We start from the raw sequence: 21,071 nt of genomic DNA on the forward strand, positions 1-21,071 counted from the left end.
CCCTGCTGCTGCGGAGCCGCTCCTGCTCCAGCACAAGCCCGGAGAGGGCTCCAGCTCCGCTCACAGCTGCTGTTCCCGGTGCGAGGCCGGCAGCGAGCGCCACGTGTGCCTGCGGCCACACGCCGCGACGCCCAGCGGAGAGGGGGTTCGCAGCGTTCCCGCCGGCCTCCAGCGGCGGCTGTTGCTCCTTGCGTCGGGGCTTGCTCTGCTTAGCTGCGGCTCGTCAATCGCCGCCGGTGGCGGCACACGGCCATGGCACACACGGCGGCGATCGTACACCCGGCGGCGACGGCACACACGGCGGCGATCGCACACAGCGCTAGCGCTGTCCCGGTCCCGGTCCCGGTCCCGGTCCCGGTCCCGGTCCCGGTCCCGGTCCCGGTCCCGGTCCCGCCCCTCAGCGCCCCGGCAGCTCTGCGCGGCTCCTTTAAGGGCGGCCCCGCCCCGAGCGCTCGGGCCGGCGGCGTGGGGCGGAGCCCGGCGCGCGGCGGCGGCCGGGGCGTTGGGCGGGCGAGACGCCGGGGCGGCCGTGGCGTGCGGCCGCCGACCTGCAGCGCCGGGACCGCCGGCACCGCCGCCCCCAGAGCCCGCCCGCCCGCCCGGTGAGCAGCAGCGCCGCGGGGCCGAGCCGGGGACTGCGCCGCGGAGGGGCCGGCGGGGCGCGGAGCTGGGCCCGCCGCCGGGGAGCCTGTGCTGGGCGGGGGCCGGGGCCGGGCGGCGAGGCAGGCGCCGGGCGAGGCGGAAGGTGTCGGCGGCCCTTCCCCGGGCGGCCCCCGCGGGGAGCAGGAAGAGCCCTGCGCGGCTGCGGCCCCGCACGGCGCTGGGAGTGCGGCGGGAGCCCTTCCCGGGCAGCTCCCTTACATAATGTCACCTGTGGTACCTGCGGCTCCCGCGTGTCACGACAGCGGGCGGTGGTGACGGCAGAGCCGGGCTTGCTCTGAGGTCAGCGGTCTTAAAGTGTGTGTTTTGGCGTGTGATTCTCTTGGTGCGGCGTGAACCTCTAGGATTTAAAACCCCCGAGAGTAACAGCAGATGAGCGTTCACTGCTGTCTTCTCTTTTTCCTGTAGCGGACCTTACGGGCGCGTAGGGAGACACAGGGAAAGTGGTGCCTGAGATGAAGGTGTTCATGGAGGCCCTGCTGCCGACCATTTAACGTGAGAAACTTTGTTAAGATTTCATCTTTGCTTTCTTCTTTATGGTGCTTTAACCGTGCCCAGAGGTCAGCCCTTCCCAAGCAGCTGCCTTTACACGTGTGCAGTGCTTAGGCTGAGCCTGCGCGGCTGCGTAAACAGATCTGTGGCAAATCCCCCGTGGAGGGGGACCTGGAACTCGAAAGTAGGCACGCTAGGCTTCTCAGAACTGAAAAGCAGTACTTCTTCTAAGTACTCCTAAAATTGGGTAGACTGTGAAAAAATACCATAATAAATAGCTCGTATTTCTAATATACTAATGGAAATAATGGCACAATTTTTCATCTTTGTCGTGTTCTTTTAAACAGATGAATGCAAATGCAGTAGTTTTAAGTGGGTGTTTTCTCAGGGGGGTTAAGTTATTGCGGGGAATGGACTCGATCTCAGTGTAGTAGTTACAGTAACACAGATTTTGTTGGGTGGAACGTAGTGAGAGGAAGTAAATATACAAATTGAAAATATCCTGAAGTTGTCTTTGGAATGGTCAGGAGCTAAGCTGAGCTGATGGGCAGAGAGGATTTTGCACTTGTCTGTGTGCGCTTCCTAGTGGCTTTTTGTGTGTGTTCCCATAAACGCTATTATGTAATGGTGCTCCTCTTGGCAGGAATGTATTGTCACCATAATGCCTGAGGTTTCTGGAGCAATGAAGCTTGTTAGGACGGTCGTGGTCAGAACAATGGGAAGAAAAGTCCTTAAGAAGAGGTTTTAACCTCTTTAATTTTTCATGCGGTAGGACTGAGCGCAGCACATCTGGATGTCTTCCAGACTGTCTTTGCTGTCCTCTGTTTGTTGTTCGACTCTCTTTCTCTTCTCCTGGGCTGCGCTGTAGCTGTTGGGCACCAGTTTTTACTGCTTACATCCTGCATCAGAGCTGGGAAAACATTGACTCTCTCCTTTAATAATATTTGTTTTACTTGGGTTTTGTTTTTTTTCCTTTTCCCCTCTGAACAGGAACAAAAGTGATACAGTTAGAGCACTTAACTGTTGCTTAGAAAAGAAAAATATCTAAGATAATGGAGAAAGGGGACTCTCCCAGTTCTCATCTCTAGTTCCAACTTGTCAGTGTACATCAAAGGGAGGCGAAACGCCTAAGCACAGAGGGAATTTACATATTAAATGCCAGTGCTCTTAAGGATCGGTGCTTTCCTGTCTGCAATTTATCGCTGATTTCATCCACCTCCTCTTCAAGTGTCTGCCATAGATCTCTTTGCAAGTCTACCTCCTTTTTTTCGCACCAGGCTATTTTTTTGTGGTACATTTCGATGCAGAGAGAATAATTCTTTCTAGTATTGTAATCTAGTGCCTGGTTGTGGCACTGGCAACTTTACAGATAACACTTTTGTCTCTTTGTAACTTTCATATTTTTTCTAATAGTGGTTCTGTAAGCAAAACCTGAGGAAGAAAAAAATTTTTTTCTGGCTTGGCGTTTCATCTGCCCTTCTGCATTGGCTTGTCCTGTTATTTAAATGCGTGTTTTATGGACCACTAGAGAAAAGAGTACCTACCATCTGAACGTAAGGAGGTGTGTTTCTTTAAGAGGCACTGGCTGAAGGAAATGTGCCTGAAAGACGTGCCTCCTAATCTAACTAGATTGTTAAATTTGAAGATCATTCTAAAGCACAGTACCACATGATAAGGGAGCCATAACTTCCTCTTAGACGAGTCATTGTCAAAAGCCAGGTACCTTTATATTCCCCCTTTAAAGGTTTTGGGTTTGTTAATATGTGGGTGATTCAGTGAAGTATGGGTCTGTGAAAGTACAGATGTTGAGGCACAAATTCCCCAACCACAAGTGGTTCTGTCCCCTTCTCTCTCTGCTTGTCATGCAAATGACCACCTGTAGTGTTTGAGGAGGGTCCAACGTCCTTGAGTTGTGCAGTGCACCGCTCACCGTGTCTCTGCTGAAACAGTTTCCGCACAGTTATCGGCAGTTCATATTTAGTGCAGGATATGAATGTGGAATGAAATGGCTGCTTGAGCTCACGAGCTGCCTGCGGAGTCAGCGAGCAATGATTGCTGAAGTCACTAAATGTGTGTTCTGCCAGTAGTGTAGTGGTTTTGATGGAATTAGTTCTCTTCTGTAATCATGGTTGTTTTCAGCTACTTTACCCCTCTTGGAAAATTGTTTCAACTCTCAGTAAGACAGCCTGCAATGGTCTTAACCTTAGCTGCGCAGCCTCATAGCTGCAGATTTGGGTGTCTGTGACTTTTCCTGTTGCATCACTTCTGCTTTTTTATCAGTGTACTTGCTCACACCACAGCCGTCTACTGCTCTACCACCCACATACGCCTCTTGCTTGCTCTGCTTTCGTGAGCAAGCAGATGTAAGTTGTTGGCCTCTGTCAGTCCCGGAAGGTTTGACAATATCTCAGAGTCTGTGTGAGGCCACTGCTGTCTTCTCTGTTTTTGTTTATTTTTGGCCCTTTGAAAATTGGATTTCATATTGCTAACCTGAGATACTCCTGGAGAAGCTCATTACCTACCAGTAAGTGCATGAAAGGTCAGTAGTTTGGAAGCCTTGCTCCACAGTTTGCCTACTGTGTCCTGTTGAGCACTTTGCTTGGCACAGGGACTCCCTGCAGCTGTCCTGTTCTCTGAGCCACCTGTCGCTGCTATAACCAGCTGATCCCAGCTGATCAGGCTTACCTGGGAGAGGGGCGTCTTTCACTGGCAACGTTGGTTCCACAACCTGCTTGCCTGAGGAACTGGGAGGAAGGGAGTAGAGGCAGCAGGGGTTGGATTCTTCTTTAGGAGTATGTAAATAGAAACATGAAGGTGTTTGCTAGAACAGGAAATGGGAAAAATTAACCCATGCATAGCAAAAGTGCTGATGTTGTGGTATTGGTTACAGTAGATTTCTTTTGCCAAAAATGCAGTAGTAATTGTGTTTATCTAGTCATCACAAATGTCATGTCCTTAGAAATGTCATCATACATGCTTAATCTCTGTCATGAAGCTAATCTGGGTACATACAGAATTACTCTAGATGTAACAATGTAGCCTCCAGCACAGTGGGGTCAGGTAGTTGTGGACGGGTAGGTGACTTCTGTGAAGCACTGTCTTTTAAGCTCATCTGTTCAAGTCATCTGGTTTTGCTGTTCTGAATTTACACAGATGGTATTTTCCTTGACTCTGCTAGAAGTCCTTTTTAAGCAGCTGCAAAAATTGATTTTAAGTTTAACCAGTAGGAATGCTTCCTATAAATGTCAGGAAGTGTGCTTTTGTATGTAGCAAAAACTGTGTTCATCTGCCATTCATATGCTGGCTCTTTTGTTACTGAGTAGTGGCAGCTACTGTTCTCTCACAGGACACTTAGTGCTCTCTCATGGCTTGCTGCCTAATGCAGTCTGCAAAGTGTATTTTCACACTAAGCCTGGTGATGCTAGTAAGGGACCAGTGAAAACCTGGCCTGTTGTTTGCTTGCTGATTATTTATTTTAAATGGATGATATTTGTATGTCAAAATTCAAGACTGTTTTTGAGGAACCTCGTGCTGAAGTGCTGCTGAACCAGAAGTTAGAGGTATAAAATCCCTACCTATTTCCCACTTGCCTGGATTGTCCCTTTCCCCCAGTTTCTGTCTCTCTCCCTGTGTGTTGAACAGTGGGCAGGCTCCAAAAGTGGAGCATACATTGAGAACCTTCTCTGCAGCACAAAGGATTGATGTGTCTCATGTCGCTCTGGTGATTCCCTGAGGGGTACTGCTATCCTGGCAACCAGCCCACCAGCAGTAAATTTGCTTCCTGGAATAAGTGAGTGTTGAGTGGAATGGGTTGGTCATCACCACTGCTGCAGTAACCTTGTGGGCAAGGTAAAAAGTACAGCTTTTGGAGCTGGTAGAGCAGGGTAAAGAGAAACTGGGTTCTGGAATCACTTTTATGTGGCAAATGTAACACTGCTTCATATTTGTGCTATAGACTAGAAGGGCTTTCATTCTTGCAGTGTACACTTGCCATAGAAATTACTTCCTTGTAGGTGATTGAACTTTACACGGCTGAAATGTGCACCATTTTAACCTCATGCTCAGAAGTGAACCAGTTTCAATACTCCGTGTCTGTCCACAGCTTCCTTAGCTTACACTTTAAAAGCACCAGAACCATTTTAAAAACTTCAAAGCTGTTTACATCTTTCCTCAACTAATTTTCCTCCCAGTTTGTAATTAAAAGTTGCTGTGATTTGCTGCTATTCCTGTTTTTTTCCCTGCATTGATTTAATGGAATTTTGTAATAAAATGAGTGGGAATTGAAAGAATCTCTGATCAAAACCAAGTTTGCATCTTGTTTGGGAATGAAGATAGAAAAGAAGTTGTTGACATATTGGGTCTCTTTCTGCAGGACTTTTATGGGAGCATAAGTTTTAAGAGAGCAAGCCTGTTGATATATTTATCTTTAAAAAAATGACCAAACAAACCAAAAACCACCTTTCTCAAACCCCAAATTTCTGTAAGTGAGCTTGAGAACTAGGCTCTTGCTCTGTATGAAAATACAGATCTCTAAATAGCTAAACTTGCAAATTGATGTCTAACAGTAGCTGTTAAAGGCTGTTTGCTTTGAAGGGAGCTGTAGTTTGTATACGTAGTGTTAAACATAAGTGAAATATTTTAATGACTCTGACGTATTTAAGCTGTTTGGGTTTTCTCTTCCCTATATACAACTTTTTAAAAGTCTTCAAGGATGATACATTAGTGTGTCCCACACTGATACAGTTATACTGGGGGATGTGCCAGAATCTCCTTTGGGTATTGGAGCCTATTTGTGCTGATCACTCTCAAAAGGCATTTTATTTATTAGACCCAGTAAGGGGCTCTGATGTTAATTAAAACACCTTCCTCACTGCCCCTTTTAAAGGAAAGGATACATACTGGGTGTGTGTTGCTCTCTAATGAGCCCAAACCTGCTGATGTGCAGTGAAGAAAACTCAGCGGTCATTGACCATTCTCTGCTGTGTGGATTCATTATATTTGAAGGTTAAGACAGAAACAGCCTGCAAAATAGTCTGTGTAGGTTATCCTTTGGTTTTGGTATGCACACAGAGAAGAATCCCTTCTGTGCCAAAATACCAGCCTGGAAGGGTGATTGACATCTCAGCTTTTCAAGGGAAATGTCAGAGTTGCAGAGCATTGCTCAGAGGGTATGAAACCTTCACTTCTCCATCTGCCGCCGCATATGCCACTGGTGAGCCAGTGGCTGTATGTGTGATCATCCTGAAAGCTTTAAAGCTAGCTTTTCTCCAAGGGCGTCTCACTCCTTCTGGAAGTCCAAAAAGGGCATGCTGGTGGCTTCAGGAGAAGGAGGCTCCCATTTTCCTCTTAGGAAAATTGAGTCTTTATAAAGATTAAGCATTATTGCAAAGAGCTGTGTGATCCTGAAATGCTGCAAACTGCTTCTGTGATGTGCAATAGGAGTGTGCTGGAGACTCATTGCAGGCTTTGCCTGGGTTTAGGAGTAGACTACAAAACCATACAGGCTCACTAACAGAGAGGTCTGTTAAAAAGCATTTCCTGGGCATGGGGAGCGAGGTTGTAAGATGAGGGGTTATGTCATATGAGAGATGCAAAGAGCAGCTTGCTGGGTTTACTTTTCATTTCATTAGCTGTGAGAACCTCCATCTCAAGTCTGTTTCTGGTTTCCTGTTTTGCAGGCCTTGTGCATGTCTGAGACTTAAAAAGCTGACATTTAAGTGTGACAATGAAATATTTAGCAACAAAGGATATCTTTAAGCAGGCTAGACAAAAATTCCTTTCAGCTGCATGGCTTTTACTTTCACTTGGATGACCAGTTTGCCCAGTTCTCAGTTTGTTGTTGTACCTTCCAAAATGGAGAAGGTTACCTTATTAATAACCATCTTTTTAAGTACTGGAATTTTTAGTACTAATGCTGAATAAAGAAGGTATATGGGGTGATAAGACAATAAAACATACCCATGCATTTTGGCACTGCAGAAATCCATTTCCTTTCTCCTGTGCTTATTTGGGAAGTTTGTAGTATTTGCACTCTCCAAAAGTTTATATGTGTGTATCTGATGGCTGGACCTAATGCAGTTTTAATGTGTGTATTTCAGGTAACTTTAGGGAAGTTTCTGTCCCATTTAAAAAAACCCAACAACAAAGCTTGAGTGCTGCTGCAAAATTATTTTAGTAACACTCTGCTTTGCTTGAAACTGTTCCCTTCTTATACTTGAGATTTTTCAATGGAGTATATGAGGGTAGTTTGCATGTTCTTTGATTTTGAGTAACTTCTGTAGTATATCTCAGACCCAGCTCTGAATTTTGTGGGTAATTTCAGTACCTGAAGCATAGCTGTGTGCCTATGTCCTAAAAATGTAAGAGAGCTACTTCTACCCCCTGAACCTCTTGCTCTTTTATTTGACAGTGCCATTCTCACCCTCTATATGATCACAGCTAATAGTTACTTTTTTGTGTAGTCCTAGATGTGTGAATCAACCTGTCCTCACTGAATCATCAGTTTAATCTCGCTAACTTGACAACCCTTGTATGCCAGCCTGTGTCAACACCAGGTAAGATGAATGCTGATACTGTTATATTGTTTTTCCTGAGACTTTACTTTTTAAAATCGCATTTTGTTCAAATGCCACGACTCTTCTGTGAACTAAAGCCAGCAAATGCTGCCTTCCATGTTCTCCACCTGCACAGAGACAGCCACTTGTGTTAGCATCTCTGGCTTCTTAAACAGGAAAAAATCTCAAGTGTTCTTAGGGTCTGATTCCTTTGTAGCCATGCCTTAGCATTGTCCCTTACACCTCTGTTAACCTCATTTTGTAGTGTTCCAATAACTCAAGCTGTGGTATTCTTCACTCCCTTACCTCTTGCCTGGTTTTGATGTAGAAACTGTTGGAAGTCCTTCCTGCCTTCCAGAGTTAAGCATGCATGAGTCACCTGCATTTGACCTTTTCTCTTGAACAGAAAATGTTTTTTGTTTTGATTTTTTTCCCATACCTGCTCCCAAATGTTACCTTTGAAAACCCATCACAGAGGGATCTTACCTTGTGTGTTTTAGAGATGGGATGTAGGCTGGAGGGGGGTGAAGCAGGGAGGAAATCCCTTTAATGCTTTCAACAAGGTTATTATCCACTGCTCTGAGGGAGTCCCAGTGCTGACAAACTAATGTGAGCCTTTGTTCTGATGCTAATCAAGATAAAGATTATTCTTCTGACTATGCCCCCTTCTCCTCAGATCCCTTTAGCAGTGATAAGGCATTAAGCTCCTTTGCTACTTCTCTTTTTGCTGTGTCTGCCTGTTGTCTTTGTTTTCTGTAACTGCTACCATGAGTGCAAAGGCTCTAGTTTTAAGAAGTTCTCATTGAGAATAATCATTTAAATATTTTGAGATTTTTGTGGGTGCTCCTGGGTGGTACTTGTACCTTTCAGTTTAATATATAACTTGGTGGCTCTGTGTGTGTTTACTTTTTGTATCATTACATAAACGCCCCCAATTTTCTGTTGGTCCAAGACACATTGGACTTGAATATAGTGGCATCTTTTGTAGCATGTTGGGACATGTCACCGAAAATTAGAAAGCATTTTTCATTCTGTTGCTTCTTGACCAAAGCAAACAAATACTGTTTCTCAGATGCTTTTGAATACTTCTTAAGAGACTAACTTCTGATCACTAGGCCAAAGAGCTCAGTAAGTTTACTAGGGTGTGTGCAACCTACATATTGTTTTGATTTATGCTGACGATGTGCTCTCAGTCTAAAGACAGTCTGCACAGCAGCAGCAGGGAGATGCACTGGAAGCCTGGATATATAGTGAAATATGACTCTGCATGTGGTATAACACAAAAAATAGAGCCTCTTCGCTGAATCTTAATTGTAGTTACAAGGAAAGGGAGTGAAAGTATGACTAGGTCTGATGTAAAATGCTTGTATGAGACAAAGCTGTTAAAAATGTCATGCAGATCAAGAAGAGAAGGGAAGGATTGTTCTGAGTGAGCCTCTTGAGCCTTTCCTTACCTGTAAGAAGCTCGTCCTTGTCTTTCTAAAAGCAGGTGTGCTAGTATAGCAGTGTGGTTTGTGATAGTGGGGCCTCTGAGGATAGATGGTGGCAATCCTTTTGGATAATCTGTCCTGGGTCTGGCTGAGCTGGCCTTCTGGTGAATTAGTAAGAAAGTTTGCTGTCTTTCACCTGTTCTCTGCAGGGTGGTTTGAGACCTTCTTTAGTATCCGTGCAGAATAAAGGGATAGGAGGGATTTAGACAAGTTAAAGATCTTCTCAAGAAGACAGAGATTGAGTGTGTCTACACATCTGGTGTGTGCATAACGGCACAATACTCTCATGTTTCACTTTGGTGGAGAGTGTGTTTTCCTAATGCACAATTGGAAAAGTCCTACAGTGATGATATAAAAGTCTGATCTCTTTGCAAACTGCATGATTTTTGCCTACATAGACATATATAATGTCCAGATAAGGTGAGCTGAAAAATGTGTGCAAAAAGGTAATCATGTGGAGGGAGAAAGGCTCCGTCAGAAGCCACTCATCTGAGGAGAGTGACTTGAAGTGCTTTTTGCCAGTGACTGTGCACAGATGGGGAGTGTGCATTTCAAAGGTAATCCAGTGTGGCTCCTTGATGGGAACCTGCATGGAAACATTAGCTGTGGAAGGGATTCATCAGCACCTCCCAACACTTCCAGTGTTGTTTTTTAAGGTTGATTATGTTGACAATATCCAGAAGAGACATCACTACCAGATGCAGTGTGACACATTTTATGTGGGTAGATTTATGGGCTAGGCATAACTGCCTTTGCCTTGTACTATTAACCCAACAAATGTCAAATCCCAGAAATGCTCATTTTCAGAGTGATGATTGCTTTTATGACCTGAAAGTAAAAATGGGAAGATGTAGGTGGTGTTGGTTTTATCTTTTCTCTACCCTTGATTTGCTTATGCCAGATATTTCCTGCAAATGGGTGCACTGTATTTAGTTACTCGTATTCTATCACTTTGCAACATCCTCCTTATCTTCTGAGATTGGAAACAGTGAATATTTTTACTGTCTTAGGTTTGGGGGGCATTTTTTGGGTTTGGGTTTTTTTTTTGGTCTGGGTTAGTGTGCAATTTTCATGTGGTGTGCTGTAGCATGAAACTCCAGGTGCATGTGGCATTTTTGGTACTAAAAATTAAGGAAATGGTACAGAATATTCAAAATGGGTGCTTTTCTCCACAAATACTTTCTTTCTGGTCCACTGATAGGAGGCCAGAGGGAACTTCCTTTGCCTGTTTCTTTATGTGTGGCCTGAGGTGTTGTGGTGTCTAGATGACAGTAGTTTGGGTTTTTAGTGGGAATTTTTGATGTTCCTTTTAAAGTAATTTGTAGGCCAGTTTTTAGCCCATGTGAGTATTTGGTTTAATCTCTGGTAGAGAGGAAGGAATTTGGGTTTTCGCCAGTCACCATATCCTGGAGACATCATATTTTTGCATTGAAGTGATGACAATTGCTTCTTTCCACCTCCCCCCAGCATTTTGTGAAACAGACACTTGTTGATTTATCCCTTATTGTGAAGGCAGAGGTTTAATTAGCATAGCTTAGTCATCAACTCACACATTGCAGAAAAGCTCTTTGACTTTTGATGTGACAAACAACTTGCTGTGTATTAGACTGGGAAGAAGATTCCCTCCTGCCCCACAGCCTTGTGCTCTGTGGCTGATTCCCCTCTGACTGGGTTACCTTAACAGCCAGCTGTGTTTACAGATAGATCTGAGCATCTTGGGGAGTGCTTGTGTCAAACCAGCTGGTGATCGGGTATCTCACCTCACCTTGGAGTGGCAGGCTGGAATACAGCACTGTGTGTGCACTGTGTTCCCTCTGACTGTGGTAGAGGATCAGGCTCTGACCATACGCTCCTAAAACAGTAGTTCAATGTGTCAAGCTTGATCAAACTGGGATGTATAGATTGAGGTATTCCTTCTTTGGATGGATCCTTCAGATGAAAATGAAGGCTTGCTTTAGGGAATGGGTGTTGCCAATGTCCTTAGTGTGGCTGTTTGAGGAAACTGGCAGTATAACTTCTCTGCTATCACACTTGCTGAAGTCCTCTCTTGTCTTTGCCTTTCCAACAGGAAAGACTGCAGTTTGTGACAGAAAGCAGCCTTTTCCAGTAAAACAAGACTATTTCAAGAGTCACAAGAAAAGCGTAATTTGTGGGCATTAGAACTGTTGATATATAACTTAGTTCTGAGACAGGAACTTGGGTTGGTAAAGTTGCAGTTTTATGTCAGCAAGAACCTGGGGTGAACTCATCAATATGAAATATTCATCTGAAAAAGAATTCACAGGTATGTCACCTGAAGATAGCCTAGTTGTAGTATAGGTTAGAATCTGTCAGTGCTTATTTTTTAAGTTTTAAATTATCCACAGAAATCGTCTAAATTTATCAGAACTGTTTGAGTGTGGAGTTTTTAAATCTAGAAACAGAGTGACCTTCATGAAGTGAACCAGAACAGGAAGTTGGGAAAGGAGATGTGTATTGTACTTTCAAGGCTTTTGGAAGGGCCTGAACACTGAATTTGGAAGAAATTGAAGCATTTAGGAGAGTGAATGTTAAGAGTTGGCACCAATATATTTCTGACCTCTGGCAATATGGCTGAGAAAATTGTTGCAGTTACCCGTTGTAAGTCAAACACTGTTGCCCTGGTTGAAATGAGTATGCCCAGTGTTTTTTTTCCACCATCTCTGACTGTGTACTGGTGTGTTGGTTGATGCTGACAAAGTGAGGACTTAAGTCAGAAATACTGCTTCTTACAGAGTGATGAACAGGCTGCAGCCTTTCCAGGCATTGTTCCAGGTTAGCCCTGCTGAATTTGAGATATGTGGTAAGATTTTTTTTCTCTGGGGTACTTGGTGACAGGCAACTGTGCCTGGTAAAGCAAGCTGGTATTTTATAGTCCTCCTCCACTGTGCATTTAGTTTCTGCATAACTGATTCCCACTGTGTCAAGCATATATTGATTTTGGTTTTTCATGCCAATTGTTTAACAGGCTCCCAGTACACAGGGGAATTTTGCACCATCTTTCTACTTAGTGTAGTACTTGGAGCAGTTGAGAGGGATTAGTCAGCTTAGACAACATAGTACTGTGTCTTAACCAGTGCATATCCTGACCTCTGTGAAGATACAGCTGGGCACTGTCTGGCTGCTCAGAGCAGTTCAAGGTAACTTTGTTCCCTTTTGGCACCTCACACTGACTGTTCAATTTGTTTAATCCCCATGAGTGGTGAATTTTATAGGATGAGTACAGTAACAGTGGGGATTTTTTGTCTTCCATGCCATGAAGATCAATATTAAATGTAGAATATGTAAATTTTGTCTAGATGTTTTTTCCTCTAGGACTCACAATTATCTTAGTCTTTCTTGTCTTAGAGTTCTTCTGTGCCACTCTTGGCTATGGAGCCAAAATGTACATGATAACGGTAAAATTTTCTCAAAGTGTAGAAGGTAGCCTGTTTTTCAAATTGAAAAAAGATATTTGGATGTAAATAAGGTTCAGGAGAAGCCAATAAGATATTTTAAGCAGGATTTTTGAAGCTGGCTTGATACATTAGTGTATGGGGATGATCCCATGAATTCAGTAGTTACTTCAGACTTGCACCATAAGGGTGATTGTTGTAACCCTCTATACCTGATGTTTGGAAGACTGCTGCAGAGATCTCCCCATTTTGGTGAAGAGAGGGAAAATAGCTCAAGAGTGTGTGCAATCCCTTGCAGAGTGTGACACTGTGCCTGCTACCTGGGAAGTGGGTACTGAGAAAGGTATTTGACTTGCACTGCCTGTGAGAACAGAGACTGATGGCTCTGGAGGCTGAGGCTCTGTGAGTCTCTCAGGAAAAAAGCAGGAGGTTGAGAAAAGTGATTAGTGTAGGCAGCATTAATGTAAGCCTTGTATAGTGCCGTGAATGTTATGTAGTTGTTGCCTGGGCTTCTCTGTGTGCTTGCACCCTATCAGAACATCAGCAGGAAATGGCACAGTACACTAGATGAGCCTGTTTTGGTCACCTGTGAATTTTTGCAATATGTGTGCAGTTTTTGAGGGTAGATCAGTTTCCTCAGCATGTGTTTGTCTGTAGTCGAGATGTAATCCACAGCGTGCTAGTCAGTGCTCCCAGGTGAGGACACAAATTGCAGTCAGAGGCTGGTAAGATGCAATGGAAGATGATGTGGTGAGGGAAAAAAGCACATAAAAACTTCATTAAAATCAAATTAGCTTGTTTCTTTTATGTGAAGTTATGCTTAAGAAGTTGATGATCTGAGTACCTTTGGGAAGACAAACTTTGCAACAATCTACCCGTCTCCTGGTGTCCAGGAACTAGTTCTTGGAATGAGATGAAGTCACTTAGCTTCTGTAAGGAAGAATTATTTGGCCATAGGTTTTTGCCTTTAGGCTGTGTTTGGCAGAAAAATGTTTTAGGTAAATTCAATCTATTGTGCTTTGTATTAGTATTAAAAGCTTAAGTCCCATTCTTTCTCCTGAGTCTTTCTGTGAAAAAGACACTGGAATAGTGAGACTTGCACTTGGATAACTTGTCTGTGTTCTATAGGTAACTCTCTGTAACAAAAGAGGTTTCTTTGATGTCTTCTGGAACAAGAAGAGCTGAAATAGCTAAGGTACAGAATCAAAAGCTCATAGAGTAAAAATTATATTTGGATTTTCTTCCACAATTAATGACTGTTTCCAGTGTAATGGAATGTAATGCAATGTGTGGCTGCTGCACGTCTTGTGCTGTGGTGTGCGACTTCATTATGTTGTGGTTTCTGCAGTGTGTGCCTGTAAGGTTGCCAAGCCTTGAGCTGCTGGTGCAGGGTTGTACCAGCCACACCTGGCACAAAGGGAGGTAGTGACCTTTTAAGTATGGGTGGGCCACAGAGAGGAAGAGAGTTTAGGTACTACATGGGGCAGGGTGGCAGGCCACTGTAGCTGGACACAGAAGCTTTGGTTCATTTAGTCATTCACTCTCAGGTAAGTGCCAAATATGGGAATACAGGGCTGCTACCTGGTAAAGAAAACAAAGTCTTAATGTGGAAATGCTATTCTCAGGTGGAAAATGTTAAGACAGAAAGAAACAGAGAGAGAGTCTCTGCTGTGAGATGTGTGGATCAGGACAATAATATACCTGGACTCAGACTAGAGTGTTTTAAAGGGATGGAGAGAGGAGGCTGGAACATACTGTGACCTGAGTGGATCTGGGAAGTAATGCTGGCAATAGTTAATCTGGCCTGTCATTTTCCATTTTATTTACTCCTGGCACTTGACTGTCAGAGTAGGCTTTTATACTGTGTTCTCTTTGTGCTTAGACTGCTCAGCACTGCTGCAAAATCCTTCTAATCCTTTTTGCTATCTGTCTCTTGCAACAAAAACTCTATTGACAGAGTGAATGCTTGAATTCCAGAGAGCAAGTGTGGATTCAGGCTTGGGGAAAAATGAAGAACCAGCAAACATGGCAAGATCTTATTGGGAATGAGGGACTCTTATAGAGGTGAATTAACACGTGTGCTATATCCTGACAGCTGTTGAGGGCCCTTGCTAGCACCAGGGTTTTTATCTGCTTTCACAACTAAATGGTACCCACCTACAGTTGTTCAAACAGAAAAAGACCTTACTGATCTGTTTGTTGTTTTTTTTTAAGAGAAAATGAGGATGTGTTAAGATTCTCCCTCTTGTCTTGTAACTTTGCTGCATGTCAGACTCATACTTGGAGTAGCATTGCTGAAGTGTAAGTTTTCTTAGCTAGTGTGCATGTGTTCTCCAGGATGTTAGAAAACATTGCTGCCATGTGTCTGGCCTCATATCTGTTGAAGAAAAATGTGTTTCTGTGTGTTCTGCCTGGAACCAACTGTGCTGGTTGCAGTTCTGAGCGGTGCATTCAGGGATTGAGGATGGCTTCACAACAATCGCAGCTGAGATTTACTGTGGTAACTGTGCTTACTGCTGCCAAATGCCTCGCAGCTCCAGAGTGTAACCGTAATCTGCTGGTGACAAAACTGGTCTTTCAGTGTTGCAGCTCTGACTGGGCTGTGGATAAACCAGGCTTAGGTTAGGACTAAGCAAAACTCCTACATGAGTGTTCTCATCCTCCTCTTTCTGGCATGAAAAGTGCCCTGAGCTTGACTGTCTGGGCCAGGATACTGACAGCACCAGTTCCTTGGAAAACCACATCTAGACAGGGAATGATGGGGCTGTAACAGGGAAGGGAACAGGCATTTTCCCTCTTAACTTGGAAGGAATGACCTATTACTTTTGCTTTTAAATATGAATGAACTCATTCTCCCTGCCTCAGATACTGACCATATGTTATTCCTGGTAAAAGTAACAGATGTTCCTCTCCTGCTGTGTTTTGCTTTGTTACACAAATTCTCTTTGTTTTCTTTCTATCCTGTCTACAGTGGGCTGTAATACTGTTTGTCTTCAGTCTATCAGGTTATTGCCCTGAATTTCTAAATGAATATTTACTAGTAAGTTAAGGGTGGCATGATATGTTGGTTGGGTGGTGGATCTAATGTATCTATGTGTATAGGTGGTAACTGAACCCTCTGTTCTGGTTCAGTATGCTCAGCTGAACAGCTTCTCTTTCTGTTTCACTTTACTTATGGCCTCTGCACTTTGTTCTTCATCATAAAACAGAATGTTCCACCCCACCTTCTTTGTAATAGTTTGCTTTGGTTTTGCTAGTGAATGCAGTTTCTTTGCAAATCTGCATCACTTTGTATCCCAGAGCAGTGTAGTTCTAATGAGAGAATGGGGAGATATTTGCATGTCAGTGGTTGTTTTCTTATGAGCCGCTGTTCCAGTTTGCTAAGGAAGAGTAGGCATATGGAGGTGGACTGCAGCAGACAGATGTCTGTGAGTGGTAGGGATTGCACCCATAAACAGTTGTCCTCTGTTGTGTCTTTGCATGGAATATGAAGGACATGACAAAATACTCAAACTTCAGTCCTTGCTGGTGATAATGACTCAGATGTTACTAACTCTCATTTCATGTATTCTTGGGAATCCTCCTGTGGAAAAGGGCACATTGTTTTGCCACTGGAGATCTGTTGCCCTAAGGCAGTGTCCGAGTCTGGCTGAGCCTGCACTGCCATGCTGACCAGTGTGTGTACTCTGTGCAGCTGCAACAGTCATGGTGATGAACCGAGCTGTTTTGTATGCTACTTGTCTGGGCATGGTTGAAAGGAGCTCCTTCCCTTTCCCTGTAAATGCCTATGGTCAAAATTCATTTCTTTCCCCTTTTCAGGGGTCCTGCCTGCTGGTTTTTTGTGTAAGTATAAGCACATGTCAGTATGGACGTGTTTACTAACAAGGGTTGCAAAGGGCAAGGTGGTAGTAGATTTTTTTAAGATTTGTATAATGAGAAGGATTTTCTGTTAGTATCAAGGAAGCTGCCATGATTTAGCAAACAAAATTTGTCCATAGTTCAGAGAGGTATATGTTCATCAGATTTCTTAAGATGAAGCAATTGTTAGCTTTGTCTTTCCTTTTTGAAAAATACAAATAGCAACTGTGGAACAGTTCAGAGTGTGTTTGGGTTTGTTGTGCTTCCTGGTTAATGCAGTAGTCACAAGAGGCACTAGCACAGGTCTTGTAACCAATCCGTGGATATATTGTCTTTTGCTTTACTTTGGGAGGCTTATCACAGTAATGTGGGTCAGTTGCCTTTTGGGGAAAGCCTGAGCCTCTAGAGGAGGGATTCTGTCCTTCTGCTGAAGAAAACCGAGGTGGGAGGTGCTGATCTCAGGGCTGGAGGGGTTTGCCTCACACTGTGCACTGAAGAACCCTGTGGTACAGAACTGCCCTTCCTGTGTTCAGAAACCACTAGGTCCTTTCTGGAAGACTTGTGGCTGAGTGCTCTTGGGCCTGTTTTCTGTTTGATGCTGTAAGTCACCTGTGATGGTGTGTTTGTCCTCTGTACTTAGCGTGTAAGGGCTTCTAGGTGCTACGTTCAGTGAGACAAGGTGGTCTCATAGGCAGCTGTAACTGCAAGAACTTAAGTGTGGTCCCTTGGCAGAGCCAGTCAACAAGTTCACTCTGTTTTAAGCATCTACTTGTGAAGGAGACTGAAACCTGGAGTACTCTGAGTGGTGGGAGGGAGGGTATGTTTGAGGACAGGAGGATTAATGGTAGAGTTATTCAGTCATGATTGATGGCTCTAAAATTTTAATACTGCTCTTAGTAGAAGACAAAGCCACAAGAGTGAAACCTGCTGATAGCTCTGTTTGGGAGCAGACCCAGGTTCCCTGAGAATCCCACTAGGCCCACTTACAAGGATGCAAGAAGGCAGTGTTTTCATCTTTATCTGGAATCAGGAGAGGAACAGTTGTACTGGGAGTGATAAAATGCAAGGAAGGACAGATAAATGCGAAGACATCAAGAAGAGCCAGGTTTCTTCATAATAGTCTCATTTGTATTTACAAAAGTTTCTACAGTCTTTGAGGTGCTTCCAGAATAGGCATCCTTTAAGCAACAACAAAAACAAGAATCTTAAACTCCAGTGGACAGGGTCAGTGCTCAGAATGACTGGAGTTGCTACATAGCAAACCTGTGTTCTCTGTCACACTGCTCTCAGTAGTTTACCCCACGCTGCCACTGCAGCACCGCATGGTCCGTGCTCCAGTAATGCTTTGGCTTAGTATGAAGCTCTGAAAGATATATTCAGCAGCAGCTCATGATCTCAGCCGAGGAGGGGATGTGTGCTTCTGTATAGGTTCTGTCTTAAGGAGGCATGACTAAACTGGGAACAGTTAAAAAAAATGACAAAATCAAAAAACTCCACACCACACTCCCACCCCTTCCCTCCCAAAACCAGTCTCCCCACCACAAAATCTGCACACTTCCTGAAAGTACATCTGGCATGGGAAAGGAGACAGTTTGCTGTTTTTCCTGGAGCAGGAGATTCCTGTGTTCCCAGTTGTGGTTGTTTCGAGAATGCTTTTGCAGGTATCTGTGGGGTGGTGATGGCCCCGTGCATGAACGAACACAGCTTCCCCTACCAGAATGCAGCTCTTCTCTACCCTGAGCTCTGCGAGGTGAGAGTGCTGCTCAGCCCTTGCTGTGCTGAGGGGGTGCTGTGCCCGCACAGGTCTCCTCACTGGATTGTGCTGTTGCTGCTGCTGCAGCCGCGCAGGACCTTACAAAATGCACAAAGTAACTGCCCTCAAAACCTTTAAACTCATTCCTGTCTGCCCAGGGGCGATTTTTCCCGTCATGAGCAGTCCTGCAGATATTGTTAATGAGTTCAGCTGAGGAAATAGCACAAGGAACTGTGGGAGGGGGAAGGCTCACTCTTCCCTGCGAAGTGTGAACTAGAATGTGTAAAGAGGGTAAGGAGGTGTGGTACTGACCTTAGGAGGGAATGAAAGAGGAATGGAAGCAGTGAGGTCATGTTAAGACTTGCAAACGAAGGGAAAGAGCTGAATACTGGAGAGTGTTCCTACTGGCAAAGAAAGTCTTAGTTTTTACTCCTTTCATAAATTTGGTTTTGTAAATCGGTAAGTATCAAGCTTATGTCAGTGTCACTACAAAAATAAAAAAGGGGTTAAATCTTTACTGATAAGAATCTGAGGGAAGCATGTGTTATGGGTTTTACCAAGTTGGCCAAGAAGTTAGGCTTTAAAGTTCAAACCAGGCCTGAAATTGTCAGCTGACTTCTTCTAGCCAATAATATTGTATTCCATACCATACTACATCATCTCAAAGGGTGTAAAATCCAGTGTGTGGAAGTGGCTTGGTTAGTTCCATCATGGCTGCACTAAGAGGAGGACATCTAGCAGCTCCTCTACTATGCTAGGCCCTGCTCCTGTTACCTCTGCTTGCATTTTGTTTGCATTCAGGGAAGTAGAAACATTTTTGTTGTTACTTTTTCTGTTTCTTGCTATGTGGCTCTTAGAGTACTTACAGATCTAGTGTGATAGACTTTGCTTTGTATTAATTGGGGAGTGGGAAGTTATTCCTTGTTATATATAACTTGTATGTGTGTTATATTGTAGTTTCCTCTTAATTTTCTCTTTTCTGTATAAACACATGTAGTTAGTTTCAGCATAAACCTGGTTTTGAGGGTTTTTCTTTCCTCTCCCTCTTCTTTTTCCCTTGGCTGGCTGGGGGGAGGAGGAACCCTTTCACCCTGTCCTGGACAGTTGGCGTTTTGCCAGCTCAACCCAGGACAGCATGTTTCTAAGCAGTTTTGCCCTTTGATTCTTGCTACTGAGCTAAATTATTGGCATGTTTAGGACAGGTCATGGATCTGAGTGACCTTTTAATTTCCTATTCAATCTTGTGAATCTACTGTAATGAGCAAAGAAAGCATTAAGAACAGACGTGGACCAGATTTTATTGTGTGTTTACAGTAGACTAAAGAGCTCTGGATTTCTCTGGGGGTGAGGTAGCAAGAACCCGCTGTGAGAGTTAGATACTGAGAACCAGTAGTGATTCAGATTAAAGAGGTGGTTTCTCTCCACGTAGTGGTAACTTGTGGTATATCCCTGTAGCAGTGGTCTTGTTTTGTTCTGTGTTTATAATCATCTAGCAGCATGGTCTGATTCGTAGATTTGTAGACTCCAGTTTTTGCCTCTTTGCCTTGCTAGTGCTAATGAGGCAATAAGTGCCTGTGAAGAGTTTTGTGGGGGTTTGTTTGTTTGTTTTTCTCCTGGTCACATAACCTGTCTGAAGCAAAAGTTTATCCTTTGGCATGTGCTCCAGGTTTCCTGTCTGCATCAATTCCCTTGCACAACTTCTGTAGTGAGTCACAACTACTAACTCTTATATATGCAAAAGGATGTAAAAAGCATGTGCTAAAGAGAAGGGCTAAGAAATGATCTTTTAGCCAAGAGGCTTTCGCTGAGTGAGGGGGATGAGGAAGGAGCATGCTGCGGAGGAGGAAGCAGCATGACGTCAGTGGGCTTTTTATGGCACAGCATGAAAAGATCCCACAACTAAAATCTAATCTAACCTTTGTTTCCTGTGTGTCTGACAAGAAATGTTGTCCATGTAAGGCAATGAGAGCCTGCTGTAAGGAAGCATGTGGCTGTCATTTATTTCAGAAAATGTGTCAGCATTCAACCATAGGAAAACAGACCAGAACGACCTGTGGTAGCTGCAGCCTTTATTCCTTGCCCACGTTTATGCTATTTAAAGACTAGTCTTTTCCAACTTGATTCTAGTGTAATAGCAGGCTTGACTTGCCTGAAGTCTACTGGCTGCTTGTAGGTGAGGAGACTAAGCCAAACGTTGCTGGGAATAGGCCTGATATTTCTCACGCCAACATACTCAGCTGATGGTGAACAGGCACCCTTCCAGAAGGCTTGTAAAGCTCTGGTTTGATTGTTGATAAACGATTTCTTATGCAAGTCACCTATACAAAGCCGCCTACAGTTCAGGTGTGGTTTTAAAAAGAAGTGTTGATTATGTTAATCACTTCTCTGAAGTTCTTCAAGACTGGTTTATTCCTAATACCCTTTTCCCCCTCATACTTCACTTGCAATACTGGAAGAAAAAAAATTCTATGTAGGAAATGTGGATTTAATAATTTCTTGGCTAAAGAAGCAAAGGATTCCTTTTGCATCTTGAAATGAAGGTGTTTGCAGACTTTGGGTTAATCTTAATATCTAAAAAATACTTTCAGCCCTTAACTTCAGCTAATTCCATGAACCAGACCCTTCTAGTATTGATGACATTAAGGCAGCAACACAGCATGTCTCCTGTTCCAGTCTCTTCCTCAGCTTTTTTTTAGGCTTGTAGAATTGAACTGGGACCCCCGTGCATGTTGTCATTTCTTGGTGATTGGTTTGTAGGAGAGCTCTGTAGGAATGTGGAGTGGGCATCGAATGTTGCTGTGTTCTGAAGTGACATGGCCCTCACAAGGCTGGTTCTTTCCTCTTTCTGCAT

The 21,071-nt window shown here is 44.0% G+C and overlaps 1 protein-coding gene across 8 annotated transcripts in view; it reads left to right on the forward strand.

The window, feature by feature from the left end:
* The first annotated feature begins 482 nt into the window (after window positions 1-482).
* SUSD6 (sushi domain containing 6) overlaps window positions 483-21,071 on the forward strand; it is an 84,394-nt gene continuing 63,805 nt past the window's right edge. Inside the window, exons 1-3 of one of the 8 annotated variants that reach the window (XM_071558185.1) lie at window positions 483-602; window positions 1,069-1,155; window positions 7,614-7,706. The gene's annotated coding sequence lies outside the window, so the exon portion shown is untranslated. Of the gene's footprint in view, window positions 603-659; window positions 943-1,068; window positions 1,156-3,449; window positions 3,692-7,613; window positions 7,707-14,099; window positions 14,157-21,071 lie in introns of those variants that run through there. The other 7 variants (XM_071558192.1, XM_071558184.1, XM_071558187.1 and 4 more) reach the window with 7 other exon arrangements.

The sequence above is a fragment of the Pithys albifrons genome, chromosome 6 (genome assembly GCF_047495875.1).
Source record: "Pithys albifrons albifrons isolate INPA30051 chromosome 6, PitAlb_v1, whole genome shotgun sequence".
NCBI classification, from domain to species: Eukaryota; Metazoa; Chordata; class Aves; order Passeriformes; family Thamnophilidae; genus Pithys; species Pithys albifrons.